The 7,821-nt window shown below is 48.4% G+C and overlaps 1 non-coding gene across 1 annotated transcript; it reads left to right on the top strand.

Annotated features, from left to right (window-relative positions):
• Positions 1–6,787: 6,787 nt before the first annotated feature.
• LOC116104350 lies at positions 6,788–6,917 on the top strand. The gene has a single exon (XR_004123855.1). It is a non-coding gene; the product is annotated as a small nucleolar RNA SNORA17 (small nucleolar RNA).
• The last annotated feature ends 904 nt before the right edge of the window (positions 6,918–7,821 follow it).

Genomic DNA, 7,821 nt, shown 5'->3' with positions numbered 1-7,821 from the left:
GCCTGTGTCAGCTGAAGGCCCAGGACTGAAGGGGTCATGCAGAGAAGTTGAGGCTCAACAGCTGAGGAGAACCTGTTAGAGGCTATTGGTAAAAGTGTAGGCCATTTGAAGCAGAAGACCCTAGGGATTTGGAGACGCCAGTAACGTAGAATGACCACCAAGGACAGCAGCAGCAGTGGAGCCTAGAAGACAAGGTGTGTGTGCTGCACAGGGCAGATCTGGAGAAGTGACTGAGCTCCTTGGAGGAGCCCAGAAGATTGCGACTGAATCCCAGATAATTGGACATGGAGTTATTTACACTGTTGGAGTTCGGCTTTGCTTTGTTCAGGTTGTGAGTGTGACCGGATTCTTCTCTTGACGAAGGTATTTAATATAATTTTGATTTCTATAGAAGCCCATCACTGAAAGACTTTGAATTTTTAAAAGAGATTTTACATTTGTAGAGAGAGTGAAGTTTTGTTTTGTTTTGTTTTGTTTTGTTTTGTTTTGTTTTGTTTTTGTTTTTCAAGACAGGGTTTCTCTGTGTAGTCCTGGCTGTCCTGGAACTCACTCTGTAGACCAGGCTGGCCTCAAACTCAGAAATCCGCCTGCCTCTGCCTCCCAAGTGCTGGGATTAAAAGCGTGCGCCACTACCACCTGGCGAGAGTGGATATTTTAAAGGGACTGAAAATATAATGTGTTTGAATTAGTAAAGAATGTGGGACTTATTTATGTTTTATTATCAAATTTTGAGCATAAATAAGAAAGGAAAAGTGTGGCTTACAGTGATTTGTGTTGGTGTGTCAAGTTGACAAGGGGTCAGTTGTTATGGCCTGTCTTGTGTCAACTTGACACAAACTAGAGTTATCTGAAAGGAGGGAAGACCAATTGAGAAAATGCCTTCATAAGATCCATTTCAAAGGCACTTTCTTAATTAGTGATTGATGGGGGAGGGCCTATCCCATTGTGGATGGTTGCACCTCGGGGCTGGTGGCCCTGGGTTCTATAAGAAAGCAGGCTGAGCAAGTTATGGGGAGCAAGTCAGTAAGCAGCACCCCTCCATGGCCTCTGCATCAGCTCCTGCCTCCAGGCTCGTGCCGTGCCATGTGTGAGTCCCTTCAATACTGTGCTACAATGTGGAAGAACAAGCCAAATAACCCTTTCCTCCCTGACCTGTTTTTGGCCACAGTGTCTCTCCCCTGCAATAGAAACCCAAACTAGGATGGTTGGGTTTTTAAATAAACATCCCTGATCTCTGTATGGTCTAATAAGAGATGGCTGAAGTCACAGGCACGGCCAGGTAGATTCATGGGCAGATGACAGATGTTCAATAGATAAATAAACCGATACCCAAGAGAAAGGCAGAATACTATTGTAGGAACACTTGTTCAATATTGCCTTAACTATGACTGTGCTCCCAATGGAGAAGGAGACATCTGACATCTGTCAGGATTTATACAAAAGCCATGCTTATAGGAGAGAAGTGGTTCCCTGCCCCCACGGACAACACCTGGTTAATTTTGATCTTTAAGAAACATCATGATCGGATAAGCACAGACCTGAGTTGGAAGTGCAAAATGGAAAAGCTCAAAGACACTGAAAGTTCTGAAGTCCTGGCGGTGCTTTGGCATGGCCAGAGGAAGTGTGCCCTGCCGCGGAGCTGAACCATGATGCAGTGGTGCTCAGGCAGTGCCAACTAAAGAATGGAAGGAGTGACTTGCCTCTCCCAAGCTGGCCGTTTTCAGAAGTACCAGCACACAGGTCCACCTTAAAAGTTACAAACTTGGAACTCACTGAGTTCTTCCTTTTCCCCAATCCAAGTCATAGGCACGTTTCTATCTCCAGAAAGCTCCTCAAGTCCTCCAGCCCTGTGTGCCCCGTGGACATACTCGTGTCCAAGTGGACAGCACCTATTGGCTCCCTCCAGCAACCTGCTCTCACTTCTATTGCAGTTACATTCATTTTCCAGCCCCTAAAACTCATGGCCCTATGTAAAACTCTTCAATATCTTTCTTTTGAACTGTGAATAAGCCCCACATTCTACCAAGGATCTGCTTGATCTGGCTTCCACCAACTTCACCAGCCTTGCTTAGTGACCTGCCACTTAATTAATGCGCTCTTCTCCATGTCTTATCATTATCCTCCCACTTAGGACTTGCCATGACACAACTATTGATAAATATCTGTTGGATAGATAGGTGAGGGGTGGGAAATAAACAGATGGGTTTGTTAGTAGAGAAATAGTTGGATGATGAATGAATGAATGAATGGGTGGGGGGTAATGAAGAGGATATATGAATGGGTGGATGGACAGAGGGGTAGATGGATAAGTAGACAAGAAGATGATATAGAGGTGAATGGGTGAATGGATGGGGCTTGTGGCTGGCTGGACAAATGAACAGATACATGGGTAGATAGGTAACTATGTGAATGGATGTATATATGGATAGATGCAGGAATGAGGGATGGATAGAAGGATGGGTAAGGATGAATGCAAGTATACAGGATGGATGGATGGATGGATGGATGGATGGATGGATGGATGAATGGATGGATAGATGGATACAGGGGTTGATAGATATGTGGATAGGTGAAGGAACAGGGGCAACCATGTTGATCAGAAGACAGACGCTATCTTTTGGCCAAAATTCATGGTCAAGCTATGAGTTCCAAACTGTGGTATGCTCCCTTTGCCACATGGACTATAGCTTGACAGCACTGGTAGTTCTGACTTCTATGCTTTGACCATGAGCTTTGGAGATATATGGGAGCCCTGGTGTAGCCCAACCCAGTCTGAAGCACTCATTGTAGCTCCCTCCACAGTAGTTGACTGGACCATTCACATTTGTGCCATTTCTTTAAACCCTTAGTGGGACTTCAGTCTTCCCCCTCATGTTTCCAATTTCCTCTTTTCAGATGATGTCGAATGCAGGAAGCCTGCTCTCCCCCTGGTTGCTCCCATCTTGTCAGTCAGTTCTGTGGAAACACAGCCTGCCTGCTTGGATCTGCAGCTTCACAAAGAGCTATCACTTGGGCTGTGTGATGCTTCTGGTTCTCAGGGCCATCATAAATATTTTATTTATTAAACAACCTTTTTAGTTAAATTATGCATTTGTTTAGCATATGGAAAATCCTCTTCCTCCCATGAAATCAAAAACCTGAAAGAGAGAGGAGGGATCTAGACATTTGTGTGTCTAGACTTCCTGGTTTTCTGAATACAGTGTACCAATATTTCTAAAGCCTCTTCACTCCTTGAAGGAAGGGAGACCTCTAAGTCCCTCTCAAAAATGAATTTCTACACATTTTTGGCATTGCTGGCTTCCCAAAGTACATCTGTATGCTGGCTATGTGTTGTGTGAGCGGCAGTCAGGGTTGGCATCAGATGGCAAATAAAAAAGCCACTGACTTGCTGAGCTACACTGGGTCAACCGCTTTAATCCTTCCGAGTCTGTCTCACATAAGTTTTATGCTTAAATGTGCATGGTGATATTAGCAACAGTTCTTGAAGCACAGCAGATACTTATTTTGTATTAATTTGCCTTTTTTTTTCCTACTGTGAACTTCCCTTCTCCTTTGTGGAACTGGGGAGTGAGACCTCGCATGTTCTAGGTAGGAGCCTTAGCACCACCATGCTGTACCCCAGCTCTCTTTTTCACCTTTGATTTGCAACAAGTGTCTCACCAAGTTGCTGAGGCTGGTCCTGAACTCCCTCTGTTGCCTTGGTTTTGGGCCCATGATTCTCTTGACTTGACTTCCCAACTCCTGAGATCATTCGTGGGCCATCATGCCTGGCTTGTCTGTAATTTCTCATGGAAAATGTGCATCATTCTCCAAGTGGACACAGCAGCCAATGGGAATTTCACAAAACCGAGTCGGGTGTGGTGGAGACAGCGACAGGTGCTCAGATAGGTGCAGTCCAGCCCTGTGATGCCTCTCAGCAAACACACATTTCTTCACCCATTTACGAGGTCATTGTGCACTTGGTGTCATCATGTTCTGAGGAACACCAGAGAACATCTCTGTGGAAAAATCTAATGGACAGATCTACAGACACTCGTGAAACTGGAACCTTGCCAAAATACTTGGCTACTATAAAAGGAAGGCATGTGGGAAAAATGATGGGACACACAGTGACTATTTGTACTGGCTGGTTTTGTGTGTCAACTTGACACAAGCTGGAGTTATCACAGAGAAAGGAGCCTCCCTTGAGGAAATACCTCCATGAGATCCAGCTGTAAGGCATTTTCTCAATTAGTGATCAAGGGTGGGAGGGTCTATTGTGGGTCATGCCATCCCTAGGCTGGTAGTCCAGGGTTCTGCAAGAAAGCAAGCTGAGCCAGGCGGTGGTGGCACATGCCTTTAATCCCAGCACTTGGGAGGCAGAGGCAGGTGGATTTCTGAGTTTGAGGCCAACCTGGTCTACAGAGTGAGTTCATGGATAGCCAGGGCTACACAGAGAAGCTCTGTCTTGGAAAAAACAAACAAACAAACAAAAAAGCAAGCTGAGCAAGGCAGGGGAAGCAAGCCAGTAAGCAGTACACCTTCATGGCCTCTGCATATGTTCCTGCCCCCAAGTTCCTGCCCTGTGTGAGTTCCTGTCCTGACTTTGGTGATGAACAGCAATGTGGAAGTGTAAGCTGAATAAACCCTCTCCTCCCCAACTTGCTTCTAGGTCATGATGTTTGTGCAGGAGTCCAAACCCTGACTAAGAGACCATCTATCATGGCAGGCCATGAATCCTTACCCTCAGCATGCACTCCAACCACGGACCGTATGTAAAGTGACACTAGTTGTCATGTGGGCGATAATCTTCATCGAGTGTGTGTGTGTATGCATGCATGTGTGCATCTAGTACAGGCTTTGAGTGTGTGGTGGAGATGAGAAGATCAACTTCACTCGCAGCCCTTGGTTCTGAGTTTCAATTTCTTTGTCTGTGACATGGGAGTTATTGAGACACACCTCATAGAATTGCAACTGCGTGGGTTAGGATGCGCCAAGTTCAAAGGGCTTGGGCTCATCTGCAAACAGGAAAGCAGCCCACCCTCCAGTGTCTGCAGCAGGACCTTCCGTGTTGCTGTCTCTGTGTCCAGCCAAGCAAGTCAGAAAACAGAGTGGGACCCAATTTTACGGTCTCAGGTGGCACCAAGAGCCCAGTTGGTCAGGTAAAGATTGTACAAAAGACACTGGAAATAAGTGAACAATGCTAAAAGGTAGACAGTGACGTAAAAGAACAAACAGACACCATTGTCACAGTCTGCAGAATAAAATATGTGGGAAGAGGCCTGGCTGTCCACTGCCTTTACTGTGGACGTTCAGGGCTACACAATCGAACTGAGCTTGCAAAATAACCCTTTCCCTAAAATATATGAGAATGCCTGCAAAGCCAGCCTGAGGAGCTACAGGAACCTCCCCCTGAGTAGCTTCATGCCTCTGTGCCTACTGTCGAACTGCTTTGTGGGTAAAGCCACTCTCTATGTAGCAAGAGTGAGCAGGGGAGGGGCATAGCTCCCACCACCTCTCCAGAAGAGCCTGACGGCCACTGGAGGCACGGTTGGCTCAGGTCAGCCTGCAGCCTCTGAAGGGTTTGAAGCTGTGCTTGGCAGGTGGTATAGACCCAAGCTTTAGGCTGTCACCTTCCTACGTGTGACACGGACAACCAGGTCCCCGAATTTGAGAAGACAGGATAGGGTGACTCTGAATGAAATTTGGTCCATGGGTTGGGGTTGTTAGTCTTCTTGGAGCATCTCTGTACCATGAAACAAATGAGTGACTTCCTCAAATCTCAGGAGCCCTAGCTGTAAACTACAGTTTATTTGACCCTTGGAGACAGTGCTGTTATCTGGGGCCAGCATGGTTAGGGAGGGCAATGTCCTGTGAAAGCGGGCAGCTCGTTCTTTCCTTGTTCCTGCTGACTGGCTACTTTCCCGGACTGCTGCATATTGATCATGGAGTGTGACTGTACTCTGTGCCCTGCAGCTCTTCTGCCACCGTGTCATCCCTGCTTGTCAAATGGCCTGGCGGTGGGCAGTTTCATCTCATGAGTGGCTCTGCATCTCTGGAGTTTAAGTCCTCCTCGGACCTGCTGACTGAGCTTGCCCTCCGGCAGAGAGACGTGAAGAGGATGTGAAGGAACGGGCTGTGGCTTGTGCACCTGTCAAGTAGCCTCCACCTCAGCTGCAGGCCAAGGTCTGGAATATTGGTGCCTGGACTTGCACAGCTGCCTCTGGCTTCTCAGCCTTGAAGCCCTGCTTCCACTGTGGGAAGAGCCTAAGAGGTCTGGTGTCACGGCAGCTTGAAGCTCACCAGTGTTGCCACACTGTCCACAGGACAAAGTTCAGATGGATTAATGTGACACAAGAGGCCCTGCTAATCTGTTCCCGGTAGCTTGTGCTCCAAGCTCCTCTTATGACTGTCTTCACACCGGGGCATTCCCTCAGCATGTATCCTGACTAATGTCTTCTACCGTCTCCTCATCTGGCGTTGGAGAGAGGCCCACATATCATTTAAACCAAAGTTCAAAGGTTTTATCTTCCCTGGGATTCAGAGCTAGCTCTCCACCTACAAATGGGCCACTTTTGCATCTTGCCTGTCTGTGGCCTTAGGACCCTGGGGGACCAGCCACTCGTGGGGACACTTTGGGTCTGTCTGACATTGTGGTTGGTCGGTGCTCGATATTGTCAGCTGAAGGTATAGAAGTGGATGCATCACTTTATGGGTGTGTGAGAAAATCCAGGTCTCAGAGGGGTGGTTGGAACGGGAGAAGGAAGGAGAAAGAGAAGCAGCAAGGTGGGCTTAGAAACGTGGAGCCTCTGCCCCTAGAGGCCTAGCAGGTGTGGCTGCTATGCCACATGGGTGTCAGTAGGTGGCAGAGAGGAGAGAGGCTGTCTGTGCTCTATGTTCTGACCTGTAAACATCTGAGTGATTGGTAGCCTAACATTCCCTGAAAAAAGAGAGCCTGAGATGACCACCGGTCCAGCACCAGGCAGGTTCAGATAGCTGTCAGTTTGGGAAGAAAGCCAGAAACTAGAAGAACTCTGCCTGAGACTGTGGGCCCTGAGAGGGAGTGAACCCAAGACAGATGACCCTCACAAGGGGCCACTGGAGCAGGCTCAGGGGAGGAATGAGCTTGAGACAATCACCAGACCAGCACTGTGAAGCCCACACAGGGAGCTAGCCTGAGACGACCACAAGTCCAGAGTTATGCAGGTGTGGTGGAGCAGACCATGTGCAAGATGGCCCCCTGCTTGGCTCCATAATGTCTGAGTAACGTATAGAACTCCTGGGACTCTTCCTGAGATGGTCCCAGACACTCAGAGGCCCAGAGCGAAGAGCGAGGAAGTGGAGAAGTGAAGTGAGCAGAGAGGCAGAAGAATGTGTCCGCAATGAAGAGAGGCAGAACCGGAAACTCGAAGGCAGTGAGGAGCAGACTGAAGCTGTGGTGCTACCTGGGACCTTGGTGGGCTCCTGATCTGTGCTGCCAATGGGGGCCACATCTGGATCCCTCTTCCTGCCTCAGTGGGGATCTGTTACCACTAAAGGCCAGGCAGATGTCCCTGGTCTGGGCTACTACCTGGGCACATATTGATGTCTGAAGGCTGTGTGGAACTGGCTCCAGCCGCTTACCGGGGCATTGTGTGAGAGCTGGCCCTACAGCTCGTCTTTTATGTGGTGGCATGGATAAGGGAGAGATACTCTCCTACCCTCCTCTCTATCCCTCGTCACCTTCGGCAGGTGGAAGACCTGGCCCCGGGCCATCTGAACAGGAAACCTCTCCCTGCCCCTCACCTCCTGCAGCATTTGGGAGAGCAGGCCTGGCCCCTCACCTGGGCAGTGGGGTAGAAC

This window comes from Mastomys coucha, unplaced genomic scaffold (genome assembly GCF_008632895.1).
Source record: "Mastomys coucha isolate ucsf_1 unplaced genomic scaffold, UCSF_Mcou_1 pScaffold21, whole genome shotgun sequence".
NCBI classification, from domain to species: domain Eukaryota; kingdom Metazoa; phylum Chordata; class Mammalia; order Rodentia; family Muridae; genus Mastomys; species Mastomys coucha.
This window is presented reverse-complemented; position numbering and strand designations above follow the sequence as displayed.